The 14,618-nt window shown below is 39.3% G+C and overlaps 1 long non-coding RNA gene across 1 annotated transcript; it reads right to left on the reverse strand.

Annotated features, from left to right (window-relative positions):
• Nucleotides 1-1,724: 1,724 nt before the first annotated feature.
• Nucleotides 1,725-4,186, reverse strand: LOC128286976 (uncharacterized). Its single transcript, XR_008277675.1, has 2 exons — nucleotides 3,842-4,186; nucleotides 1,725-2,926 (listed from the first exon to the last, which is right to left on the reverse strand). It is a non-coding gene; the product is annotated as an uncharacterized LOC128286976 (long non-coding RNA).
• Between the last annotated feature and the right edge of the window lie 10,432 nt (nucleotides 4,187-14,618).

Consider the following 14,618-nt stretch of genomic DNA (forward strand, 5'->3'; position numbering starts at 1 on the left):
TAATCAATGCACATCCGCATTACCATCCTTCTTTTTCACGAATAGCATCGGTGCTCCCCATGGAGACACGCTTGGCCTAATGAAGCCCCTATCTAACAACTCTTGAATTTGAGAATTTAACTCTATTAATTCCTTCAGTGCCATCCTATACGGTGCGATAGACACAGGCACCATTCCAGGTAACAAATCTATTCCAAACTCAACTTCTCGGTTCGGAGGCAATCCTGGAAGCTCCTCCAAAAAACATCTTGGAACTCCTTTACGGTCCTAACCTTATCCACTATCAGTCCCTCCTCTTCCGACTGACTTACAAATGCCAAATAGACCTCACAACTTTTCCGAATCCATTTTTCGGCCCTTAATGCCGACACCACATTGGACAAATAATCCTTTCGCTCACCTATCACCATAACCTCATCATCCTTTGTGGTCCTTAACACCATTCGTTTAGCAGTACAATCCAGAGTCGCTTTATGCTTAACAAGCTAGTCCATTCCCAAAATGAGATCAAACTCTCCGAATGGTAACTCCATCAGATCTCTAGGGAAAATCTTACCTTGAATTTCTAAAGGTACATTCCTATACAGTTTGTCTACCCTAACCGAGTGGCCCAAATGACTTAGTACAGATACCCCACTCACAATCTCCTCAGAGCAGTCCAAGTCGTCCATAATCCGTTCTGTGGCCTCCAACCAATATTCCGCCACATTTGGGGCTATACCAGACACGCCCCTAAAGATCTCCGCTCCGTTAGCCCGAAGTTGTTCAGAAATAGATCCTCGAATTCCGTTGCCCGAACTTATCTCGGCAACCCTTTCCAGAACATGAAGCATTGCCTGTGACAAGGCATCATCCTCGGTGGCCCTATCATACGGCCCATTCTCATCCGTCGGTGGTGGTCGTGCTACTCCAGTGGGTATGTATTCAGAAGACGAAGTTCCAGCTTGAGTACTACCTCGGCCTCGACCACGGCCTCTTCCCCGAGTAGCTCCCGTACTCATATCGATTTATCTTGATTACGAACTTTTATGCATCAATTAATATTCCAGTGCTTATTACAGATATTTTATGAATCAGACAGTAGTTCAGTGTTTGTTTTCGCAGAATCGAAGTCTAGCTACAGTTTCAGTCTCTTATCAGATTTTCCTATGGTTTCAGTATCATCCTATCTAGAGTATCCTAGCAGGATTTCAGTACAGACAGATAAGTCAGAAAAATATTCAGAAGAGTTCAGAGTAATACTTACAGACTTGGGCCAGAGATTCGGAATGCCACCTTCTAAAGATCTAAATTTTGAAAACCGCGTTTTTCGCAATCTTTATAAAATTTTTATTTTCGAAGATCTAAATTTTGTAAACCCATTCCACAGCCGAGTTGTTGTAACCTAGGCTCTGATACCACTAAATGTAGCACCCCAAACCCGACCCAGAAGTTATGGCCGGATCCGGCATGCCACATCAAAACGTAAAAAAAAAAATTCCATTCTAAGTCTAGAAAATCGTACTTGATGTTCAAAAGATTAATTTCATTATAGGTTAAAGTGAATGGAAGCTGTGCACCAGGTAGGAAACCGGAAAAGAGGTGGTGAGTCCATCGGACTGCTTAAGTACCAAGCTCCCTTCGGATCCAATCCTAGACATGCATACCGTCATTGCCACACCTTAACGTCATGGATATTTCTAGGAAACCGATTTTTAGGAAAAGTGATTAATTTTGGAAAATACTTTCATTGCGGAAGCTTTGCTTGTTGTCGTGTTATTTTGAAATCAACTGTTGTTTTTGAAAACGCGCCCTAAAGCTATCCAATTTCAACAGTTAAATATAAGTATTACCTATCTTAGTAATACATATTAAAACCATAAAAATAATTAAGCGGCCTTATTACATTTAAAAGCCCAAAAACTTCAAACGTAAATAAAAGGATGTCCAGTTCACCAGAAGAAAATCAAACTTTCGAGCGGGTGGCCACTCCAATTCCTCACAACTCCAAGCCCACTATGGTTGGGGATTTCTGCGTGGATGAAAATAAAAGGGTGAGTTTGGGGAAACTCGGTGTGTAAGGAAAACCCTTCAAAGCCCAAGTCACTCAAGCCTATTGGGCCTAAGCCCATTCAGTGCAGTGGTCTTGGGCGAGCCCTTTCAGATTACAATAACTGGGCCTTAGCCCCTTATTCAGATAATAGTATGGCCCATAGGCCTATTTCAAAATACATGCAACATCAGTAAACATATGCAAGCCCATTTGGGGAGACTACTCAACCCACCAACCACTACACTCCACCCGTACCAGCCATACACTCCATGTGGGGATAGCTCAACCCACCCATTTAACACTCCACGGTTGCGGCAGATTTCGCTCGATTAACGAAGAATTGAGGCAAAGCCTCCAAGACGTGGACAAGCCACTTTCAGTACTTCCTCCGTCAATATCCCGGTCCATGCATCGATAATAATATGGCATGCGATAAATAACAACAGTCAAACATGCATTTAGGTCAATTTAACCCTAGGGGTATTTCGGTAATTCATCTACTAGGGGTAAAACTGTAAATTTTTCACTTGTAAAGGTATTTCAGTAATTTATCTATTTTAGGGTTTTTCATGCATATTCTTACCTTTCATGTACTACAGAATCACGTACCGAGGGTTCTTACCGAATTAGGCCCGTTGGCCCATCATTCTAATTTTGGCCCATTAAGCCCAAAAATATCGAGGGCACAGAAATCATGCACTTTCCAGTCCAAACATTGCAGCTTACCAAAAACATTAATCGATTTACCTCACGAGCGTTCGCACACTCGCAAATCTACAAAATACCGGTTTTGGCATTTCGACTTTTCGACTTTTGCCGATCTAGACTAAGAAAGAGGTGTTAGTTACACACCTATTTGCGACGATATGCTGACGAGATCCACACACGAACCGCCTACAATTGGATTACTAACACATTAATCTAACTATTCAAATACAAACTACGTATTAACCCCTTACAATATTCGGTCAACCACACCTACAGATCATAGTAAGCTTATAAGAAATCAATAAGCAACTCATTAACAAATTTTTGTCAATGTTTACCACATAATCATAATTTCACTGCAAGCTATCTTCCTGAGCAATAGTAACTAAATTATTTATAACTGGAGCTACGAAACTCCAAATCAAGTTCCGTTAATTTTCCCTGAAAATAGACTCATATATCTTCTATCCATAAAATTTTCAAAATTTTTGGTTTAGCCAATCAATACCAGATTTTTCTCAAAATTTCCCATGTTTCACTGTTTGACTAATCTGACCACTCTTCATTACGAATCAAATTTCTCATTGTACAGAATTCAAATATTTTCTTGTTTATTTCATTAGAAACTAGACTCAATAAGCTTTAATTACATAATTTATTCAGCTTCTAATTCATCTCCCACAATTTATGGTGATTTTCCAAAGTCACATTACTGCTGCTATCCCAAGCAGATTTATTACCAAATCACTCTTTCACACCTAACTTGCATGCATGTTATTTAAACATGTATATCACCAATCAATCATCACATATCTATGATTTTACTTAAGTATAATCTCTATTTCATCATTTTAAAGCACAACATGTTAGCCGATTTTTCCCTTTAGCATCTAAGGCACATGCATGTTCATTTGTTTAGCTCAACTTCACCTATCTTCCATTTTTCATCAAAAGAACATGAAACAACAACCATTTACTTCATTTTAATTCATGACTAAATGCTTACAACACAACTAAAAATCAAAATATACTTCAAGAGTTAAGGTAGAATCAAGAAGAACTCATGAACCTCAAAATAGAAGCAAGGTACCAAGAACTTACCTTCAATTTTCCTCCTCCTAATGATCGAATACTCAAGAGCTTTCTCCTCTCCTTTCTCTTCTCTAACTTTCAGCTATGATGAACAAAGATGGACAAAACTTTGTTCTTTTCACCCTTTTTTCTTTTAATAAAACTTCATATTTCATCCATTTAATTCTTTAATACAAAAGACATGATATTCTTATCATGAAACATTTACCTAACCCATTATCATGGAATATTTACCTAATCCATTATCATGATTATCATGGAACATTTACCTAACTCATTATCATTGAATATTTACCTAATCCATTATCATGGAACATTTACCTAACCTATTATCATGAAACATTTACCTAACCCATTATCATGGAACATTTACCTAACCTATTATTAATTTGTATCAATTTGTACCATAAATTATGGATATCAAGTGTACATTTTGTCTACAACAACATGATGGTTGGCCACTTCATGTAAAATGGGAGGTTTGTCATGCAAATCCTCCTATTTTGCACTCCTATTTATTTGGCCACTTCAATTTAGCCTATAGCATTTTCAAACATTTTCACATAGGTCCTATTTCATAATTTCACTCGCTTTTTCTTATGGAACAAAAATTAACTAAAATTACCGGGTTCTATCTTAAGCTTGGGCATTCTAGAGGCCCACTAACATAATTAAACCTATGCCAACATTCACAGGATTCCCGAAAATTGGGGCGTTACAGTTTAACCCTGTCAAAGGTCTTTTAGCACTCTTCATCTCATACACCTAAGGTTGTGTTTCTTGAGAAGACAAAATATGGGGTTGCATTTCTCGGTTAGTTGCGAAATAAATCGGGTGATGTAGTTTAGTCTTCCCAGAAAACCTCAAACTTCTTTCTGAGTACGTGGCGGAGGTAATTGCTGTATAGCCTTGACTTTGTCGAGGTCGACCTCAATTCGTTTTTCACTGATGACAAAACTGAACAGCTTTCCTGATCTAGCTCCGAAAGTACATTTTGTTGGATTGAGTTTTAGCTGGAACTTTCTCAGCCTCAAGAACAATTTCCTCAAAACCTATATGTGCTCTTTTTCTGTTTGGGATTTTGCAATCATATCGTCGACGTAAACCTCAATATCCTTGTGCATCACGTCGTGAAACAAGGTTACCATAGCTCTTTAATACGTTGCTCCCACATTTTTTAACCCAAATAGTATCACATTATAGCAAAATGTTCCCCACAAGGTTGTGAACGTGGTTTTTTCCATGTCTGCAGAATGCATTTTTATTTGATTGTATCCCGAGAAACCATCCATGAAAGAGAACAATGAGTAACCCGCCGTATTATCCACCAGAGTGTCAATATGGGGCAGCGAAAAGTTGTCCTTTGGGCTAGCCTTGTCTAGGTCTCTGTAATCTACACACATCCGCACTTTTCCATCTTTCTTAGGGACGGAGACGACATTGGCTACCCATTCTAAATAATTCACCACTTGTAAGAACCCAGCATCAAATTGTTTCCTGACCTCTTCTCTTATTTTTACTGCAACATCGGGCCTCATCCTTCGAAGCTTCTACTGAACAGACTTACACTCTTCTTTTATGGGGACTCGACGTACCGTAATATCCGCGCTTAAACCAAGCATGACTTGATATGACCATGCGAAGACATCTTTGAACTCCTGCAGTAGTTTAACGAGGTCTCGCCTTGTTTCCTCAGTTATATAAGTTCTGATTTTCACTTATTTCCCTTCTTTCAAAGTCACATTCTCAGTTGTCTCGTTATGGGTTTGAATATGTTTCTCTTCCCGTTCTACCATCCTTAACAAATTCGAAGATATCCTACAATCTTCGTCATCTTCAAAATCCTGAGATCCCTCTAAACATATATCTCGCTCAAAATGAGATCCTGGGTCCGTAACAATATCGCTTGTGATATTGATATCTGGAGACCTATTATAACACAAAAGAAATATCCAAAGAATGAATCAAAGGGTGGCTTATTTGTATGGCATGATTATGAATGTAATGAGAATATGAAAGAATATTTGACCAGAATGAGACACAAAAATGCATTTCTTATTAAATAAAGATGTTTGAACATGAGCCTATTTCACAAAAGATTCTTATTGTTTCTAGGCTTAAAACAATAAGTGTGTTGTGAAGATTATTCTATATTAGCTCTAAGAACTACAGGAATTTCTTCCACAATCCAATTGTTTAGAACACTGCCAGGCTCATAAGGGTGAATGCTTGATAAGTCTCTTTCCATTACTCCCTCCTCAAATAGGGCGTTGATGTTCAAATTGCCCATCAAATCTTAAGCTGTCTCTTCTCTTATCATCTCTGATTCCAGATAAATAATTCCTCCTGACACTAATATATTGGATATATGGGGAAAGGTCATTGACTCCCACTTGACCTCCGTCCCACTCAATCGTGCCCTTTGTCTATCCCGTTTCCTCTCTAACTCTTCCTTTCTTTGTTTGGCGTCCGGCCTATATCCCAAATCGAAATGATCTTATTTACCAGCTAAACCCGGCACTTCAACCCGTCTGTCGAGGTATTTTCCAAGTCCTCTACCAGGCAACGCCCCTTTTTCAACTATAAGTTGCAAGCCCATCCTCGTGGCCTCGGATATTTTTGCCCCAGGGATCCTCCCCCATTCAATGATGAAAGTCGCATTGACAAATTCCAATGACCGAAAGGAACACTCAATTGCTTCATCATCATTTTCTTTATACGGTACACTACTGGTAACGGATGCAATAATGTCCTCCTTCACATTTATCGTTACTAACTGGCCCTCTGTCACCAATTTTAGCTTTTGGTACAATGATGACGGTACTGCCCTCGCCGAATGAATCCAAGACCCCCCTAATAAGCAATTATAAGAAGACGTAATTTCTATCACAAGGAAATCTACCTCGTATGTGTTTGGTCCGATCAGTAGAGGTACCTCAATCCTTCCCATCACTTTCCTCTCGTTGCCATCAAATGCACTCACTATATTCTGGCATGTCTTCATATGAGAGCTGTCTATTAGCAACCTATTCAATGTGGATAAGGGTAAAATGTTCAACGCTGATCCGTTATCAATTAATACCCCCGATAATGTATACTCTTTGCAGCGAGTGGTGATGTGTAAAGCCTTGGTGGAGCCCATGCCCCTTGGTGGTATTTCATTATCACTAAAAGAGATAAAGTTATCGGCGCTTATGTTGCTGACAAGATAGTCTAGCTTGTTCACCGAGATGTCTTCAGCGACATAGGTTTCGTTCAACACCTTCATCAACGCATTACGGTGTACCTCTAAATTTTGGAGCAAAACTAGTACCGATGTGCGTGCTGGCTGCTTGTGCAACTATTCCACAACACTATACTCACTGTGTCTTAGGAACTTCAAAAATTCTTTAGCTTCATAGTTCGTTACCGGTTCATTAACTAGTGGTTTTGTCTTCTCTTCCCCCTATTCAAACATCAAGGATTTCCCTTTTACAGGCTCAGCTGGCACGCTGACCAGACTCCCATCTCCTAATGATGTCATATTACAGTTATAATTCTAAGGCACCCTTTTGTTATCCTTGCAAGGAAAAGCCGCAGGTTTCTGAATCACAACTCTTGGCACTATTCTTACTCCAGCTTCATTGATTCTCGGTCGTGAAATGATCACCACTGGGTGATTGACCTCACAGACCCTCTTTATCAGCTCCTCTTCCGAGGTGCATACACCCTCCTCCTCAGCAAACTCAAAGAACTTCAATTCTTTTTTGTCTATTAGACCCTGTACCAGAGCTCTGAATTCATCGCATGTTTCAATCTCATGGTCCTCTTTTCTATGGAACTCACAATAGTTCCCTACTTCTCGGGATTTTCTCTCAAAGTCTCGCATGATTAAACCTTTCTCTACCATCTTCTTCAAAACCTCTCTCATTGGGATTTTCACTTCTGCCATATCCAACTTAATTCTCCTCCCCATATTCTCGACTATCGTGTTTACCCCATTATCAGTATGATTGGGTAACAGAGTTCCTACACCAGGTGCATCATCGAATTTTACAGCATCCATATTGATGAGCCTTTCGACTACCCTTTTGAAGGAGGTGCAGTTCTCTATTGAGTGTCCCGCGATTCCTAAATGATATTCACATTGGGTACTTGCATCATACCTCTTGGGGTATGGGGGTTGCAATGGTTTTAAGTAAAACGGGGATACAACGTGTGAATCGAATAAACTTTTGTACAGCTCCCGATACGTTATGGGAATGGAAGTAAATTAACGCTTCTTCGTGTTCTGCTTTGTATTGGGTTCTTACCTTGTCGACGCTTGCTAGCTCGTGGCTACTGCTTTTGGTTGATTTACCGTGATTGGTTTCGTATAACCCGTGCTCATATTACTGACTTCATTTTCTCTCTTTTTCAAGGCTGACCTCCTGGTGCTTTCCCCAGCCTCTACCTTTTCACACCTTATCGCATTCTCTATCATTTCACCGGACATAACTATGTCTGCAAAACTCTTAGTTGCGCTTCCCAGCATGTGATTAATAAAAGGTGCTTTCAGGGTATTAATGAAAAGTATAGTTGTTTCTTTCTCCAATAATGGCAGTTGGACTTGTGTAGCAACTTCTCCCATCTCTGAGCGTATTGCCTAAAATTTTCATTCGACTTTTTCTCCATGTTCTGTAATGTGATTCTATCAGGCGCTATGTCGGTCACATGGTCATATTGCTTTATGAAAGCCTGTGCTAAGTCTTTCCACAATTTAATTTGGGTGCGACTCAGCTGATTGTACCATTTGAACGCAGCCCTACTCAAACTATCCTGGAAACAGTGAACTAACAACTGATCATTATTGACATGACTAGTCATTCTCCGACAAAACATCGTGATGTGGGCCTCAGGGCAGCTGGTTCCGTTGTATTTCTCAAACTCCAGCATTTTGAACTTCGGAGAGAGCACTAGATCTGGAACCAAACTCAACTCTTTAGCATCCATACCACATTGATAATCTGTGCTTTCCAGCACCTTGAATTTCTCTTCCAGCCATTTGTATAGGGCTTTCAGCTGCTCTAGGAGTTCTCTTTTTGCCTTCCCTGCCTCTGTCATCTCATCAAAGTCGGGGACCGAAGGATTTACATGATCGTCCTCGGGTTTAGAACACGAGCCTATCGGGAAATTCATTAGTACCAAAATACCAGCCTGATACTGGGGTTTGTTATTGACAAACACCCTTTGAGGTGGTACTGGGGTATTCACTGGGGTCAAACCTAGAAGATAAGTAAGGATCTCGCTATCGCCCTCTGGGTTGACCATAGTGCTCTTCCCTTTTCATGGCCCTTCGAGCAGCAACTGAGTTAGCTAATTCATCATGTCCTTCTACGATTCTTGCATCTGATCTTTCATATCCTGCTGAATCTTGGTCAGTTGCTTTTGTATCTACGCTTGCAGCCGTTTCTGCACTTCTCTCTGCATTTGTTCCAATTTTTCCAGCCTTTGATCCATAGCTTTGGTTTTTTTGCGTGTGTAGTATTGATGTACCAGGGTAACTATAATACAATTTTAGATTAATTAAGACTTTTTTTTTTGAAATTTAATGCACGTGATGTGATAAAATACAAATGCATGAGATGAATACAGAATTAAAAGGATGTCGATTCTGATCCAATTCCATTTAGAAACTTTATTAGACAACAAAATCCTTTACATAAAACAGATTATATATACGAATTTGCCCTAATTCTCAAAGTTTTAACTTTCTTAAAAAGGCAAGCCATCTTACGACCCCGGTCTGACTCTAACTCATACTTCACACTTAGCACATCATCTTGAATTGCTAAAGTTTGTAAATGATCGGCCACAGATCAAATCTGTGCCACGGCTTCGCCATGATATGATCTCTATCCCTGACTTGGTCTTGCGATTGACGGAGCTATTCTTTCCATTGCTCGTTATTCGACTTAAGCAATTCAATTCGAAGTTTACAATTCTATAATGCAGCCTCAAGTTCTTCTACCTTCCCCTTCAAAGCCTCGATCCTGCTCAAGCTTGGCCTTAGTTCAATACCAAAGTTACGTCCACGACTCTGATGTAGCGCCCTTTCTAACTGAGCTACCCGAGCTACTAATATCTGCTTCTCATCTTGGCCTTCAATCAAACTCTTCCTTAAGGAGTTTTCACGTGCTCAAGCATCTTGGAACCTCTTCTCCCACTAATCAGCTCTAGCTTTTTCCTCTTTAAGTCGCTACTGCTCTGAAGTCTTCCCCAATCCAATCGCTCTCATACTTCTTGTGATAAGTTTTTAAACTGTCCAATTCTTCTTCGGCTTTCCTCTTTCCCTTTCTTAGCTTCTAGGCCTCGAGTTTCTAGACATCAGCATCTAACCTCAAATGCATCTTTTCTTCCTCCAGTTGCTCTATCTTCTTCCCTAACTCCGAATTTCTTTTCTCGAAGTCTCGTTTGATGATTTCTAGCTCAGAGGGGATCACTTGCAGGTATTCATCCTTCGATTGAACGCCTCCTAAACTCGGCCTAGGGACATTATTATTAATCCTTTTGTGCAACCACTCCTCGTATTCTGGAGTCGTCATCGAACCTACAGCCAATCTCTTCATCTGGCGTGTCGTCTCCAGGCATCAGCAATCTCTCGGATCCTTTTCTTATAATGGTTCCCCCTATACGAGAACTCACTCTAAGCTAACCCATGCATTATCGGTACAAATTGTCTCAATCTATATTGCCTCAATACGAGCAAAGGGGCATATCCAACTGCTCCCTAAATTTCGGGCAGAGGTACCTAATCAAAACTCCCACACCGATAGAAGATCTCGTCAGGAACTAACCAAGGAGCTTTCCACTCAACGTCTTCTTCCTGGAGATTTTGAAGGAGTGCGATCCAATTCTCCTCTGATATATCGTCTCTCCTGGGCATGGCTGTTATCTTCTTTAGCTGGGAATAATTCTTGGAGAAAACCCGATAAGAAACTTTATCCACTTTCCAAAAATGGTTATAGAACCACGTTGACAATAACTACGCGCACCCTATAAATCTGCCTTCTCCTGCCTTCCGACATGCACTCAAGGATCTGAACGTCTCGGCTAGAATTACTGGCACCGGTGTGACTCCTTTGTTAAGTCAATCAAATAAATCGGCAACTGCTTCGTCTATATGCCTTAGAGCTTTGGGGAAAATTACCAAACCATAGATACTCAAGGCAAAGATGTCAACCTTCTTTTTCATATCTGAATGTGCTACGATCAAATCCCTTAAACTCACCCAAGGAGTATATTTAAAATTACATTTTTACTGTATTCGGGTTGTAACCCATTGTTCACTCATCCCGGTGATACTCATTAATTTTTTTACAAAATGTTGGGCATTAGCGGCCTTAAAATAAGCTCTATCGACTTGAACCTTTGGACAATGCAGCAGAGCTGTATACTTCTCCACAGTAGGCACCAGGTCCACCTTTCCGATAGTGAAACAACTATACGCGGGATTCCAAAAATGGGTTATGGCCCGGAACAAGTTCTTGTCTACCTTAATGTCGAGCAAGTAGGGTAGGTCACCAAAATTTTGATAAAACAGTTGCTTAATCTCATCGCCCCAACTGGCCCATATATCCCTCAATTCTTGGAACTCATTCTGTGTCACAATGATCCGGGTGAAGTCTCACAACTCTGATGTGTACCCCTCAGCTAGGCTATCCCCTTTCTCAAGTTGCCTCTTCTCTGACCATATGCGGACAGCCGTATTATCCTCTACTCTATCAAGGAATTCGTTCTCCATAACAAGCTCTCTAACTTAGTAACTAGATAAGAATCGACACCTACCTAAATATGGAATGATATGCAATTATGGCCACATCAAAACACAACGAGTTAGTACCAAATAATAAAATCCAAAGCAAATAAAAAATAGTCAAACACTTACTTGGGTAACCGCTAAGGTTCAACATAGCTATATCTAGGGTAGACTCTTAGGGTTCACTGTATGTAGCTCAGTTCTAGAGAAAGGGTACCTGAACTAGCGGATTCCTCGATCCTCACCCATTATAGGCTCATGTGGGTCGAGTTCAGTTTAAGGGAATACATTTCCCTATGGCCATGCGGAGGTGAAAACCTCATGAAGAAATAGGTACAGATGCATCCCGGAAGCAGTCCATTAGCCCATGCAGTGGTGAAAACCTCACAAAGGTATAGTTTCTCACTCCCACTTAAAAGGTGTGACCACAACGGTCATGCAAGATGATGCAGGAATATCCTTAAATCACAACAAACAAATGACCCGACATCAACAAATGCGACAAAAGAAGCATGATTTTTCAAATCAAATTTTCTAATTTTCGAAAAGGATAGAAAATAATCAATTTTACGGCCTGACTTTCTTATTTTCCCCAGTGGAGTCTCCAAGCTGTCGAAACCATTTTTATTTTGAAAAATAGAGGTCGATTTTAAATTGAAAATGGAGTCGCCACCAATCCTTTTTGTTTAGGTGTGATCGGGTCACCTTGTGATCGATCATTTTAATAAAGCATATTGATTTATTAAAACAACGTTTTTGGTCTACGAAAAACTAGAAAACGGATTCGGGAGTCAGTTACGCGCGAGGAAGGATTAGCACCCTCGCAACGCCCAAAATTGGTACCGTATTGATCAATTAACGTCCTAATGTTGAAAATTCGAAAAAGATTTTAACATACAATTCTTTTAAAACGTTTGGATAACTTGAATTAGATATTGAGATTCTCTCGCTTAGAAGGAAAAAAATATTACGTCCAGCACGATTGGATACAATATTTCGAACCCTCGACACAAGATCATCTCAGGATTTCCAAAACACACGTACTTAAAACTTTAAAAAAGGATATTTGGCTATTCGGCCCAAACGGTAAATCGAAACCCAGCACGATTGGGCACGATTTATAGAATTTCCAAATATGAAACATTGCATCATTTTAATTTGAGAAAACATGGATGAAATTTCAAAAGGATATTCTGTATTTTAGTCGAATGGAAAATCGAAGCCCAGCACGATTGGGCATGACCTCCCAAACCCCCTAAACACAAAATATTGCCTCGTTTTAGATTTTTTTTTAAAAATATGAATTTGGATAAAGGGATACAATCTATGTAACATTTAAAATCGAAAATTGGTTAAAACGCAGAAATGGTCGTACTTGGCGATTAATAATAATGCAAATAAAATAATAATGAATAACATAAACTTGCAAGTACGAAGACATAAATAAATAAATAAGCAAATAAATACATTAAAAGATAACAATGAGAACAAAACACAATCAAATTGACATAGGTAAAATAATAAAGAAATCATAAATGAGATAGCAAAAAAAAAAATCTAGTGAAAAGTTTAATTTAAAACAGGGATGAGCACATAACATAGAAATAGGAAAACTTTGAATACAATGTTTTTTCAAAAAAAAAGAAAAATGAGAAAAGAAAAAAAATAATTTTTTAAAAAATGGAAGTAAAGTAACAAAGTAACAAATAATAAAATAGAAATGATATAAAAGCGAAAAATAAAAATGAAACATGCCTACTAAATTAATAAAAATATGCGTTTGATATAAAAATGAAAATAAATAAACAAATAAATATAATCTTGAACAAAGTATAAAATTTGAGAAATAGCATAAAAATAAAATAAAATAAAGAAAGGGTTAAATTGAAAAGCGAACAAAATTAAAGGGGAAAAATCAAAATAAAGTAAGGCCACGGGCCAAAATTGTAACATGTAGGAAAAGAAGAGGGGCTTGATTGGAAATTATTCCCCTTCTCCAAACTCGCCGTATCAGGCACTGTAAAAAAAATGGTTTTAAGGGTTAAATTAAAACGAAATGAAAGTTTGTAGCAAAAATCGAAGGTAAGGAAAATGAAAATAGGACCCATAAGAATCAGCCTCAAAAGCGAAAGGACTGAGGGCGCACCGTCAGTCCAAAAACACGCGAATCCTAGGCTACCATAGGTCGGGTTTTCGGGTTGGAGGCCAAAACGACGTCGTTTTGGCCTCCAAAGCTAATCACCAAAACGGCACCATATAGGGGCCTTATAAAAGCCAAATTTTTGCAAAAAAACTCATTTTCATTCTCAAAAAAAAAAAACTAAGCCTTTCCCAAAAACTCTCTCAAGCCTTCCCTTTAGGCCGAACTCCAGCCATGGCTTTGGCCGTTGGACCACCGCACGCGCCGCCATCCGTCGTCGCCGGCGCCGCCACACACGGTGGCGATGAAGGTAAAAAATTTCCCCTTTTTAATTTTATAAAATATATGGTAAATAAAAATAAAACAATAGTAGTAAAAAAGTAGGAAAACAAAAAAAAAAGTCAAAAGTATATATAAAAAAACCTTGTATTCTGATTTCTATTGATCTATTGCTTTTGTGTATTCTTTTGTGTCCAATATATTCGTCCAAAAAAAAGGGTCCCCTTTTACATTGTTTTCGAAGGCTTTTATAGCCCTTTTTTACAACTTGTTTTTCCGTATTTGCAGGTACGATCGAGCACGTCTCTGATGTGGCCTAGTAGAGGAGAGCACGACGCGGAGGGACGCGCGATGTGCGGTGCTTGGGGACTACCACGATTGCTGCGGCTGAGGGTGTTAGCTGTTAGGGTTTTTTTTATTTTCCTTAATTTTGCTGGGCTCTGGGCTGTTGGGGTTTGTTTAGGGTTTGGGTAGGTTAGGTCTGAGTGATTTGGGTTTCTATTTTTTGTATTTTGGGCTTAAAAATTGGACTGTTTTAGTCTTTTTTCTGTTTATTGTTTGTAGGTCTTGGGCCGAGCAATTTTGGCCCG

The sequence above is a fragment of the Gossypium arboreum genome, chromosome 13, assembly GCF_025698485.1.
Source record: "Gossypium arboreum isolate Shixiya-1 chromosome 13, ASM2569848v2, whole genome shotgun sequence".
NCBI lineage: Eukaryota > Viridiplantae > Streptophyta > Magnoliopsida > Malvales > Malvaceae > Gossypium > Gossypium arboreum.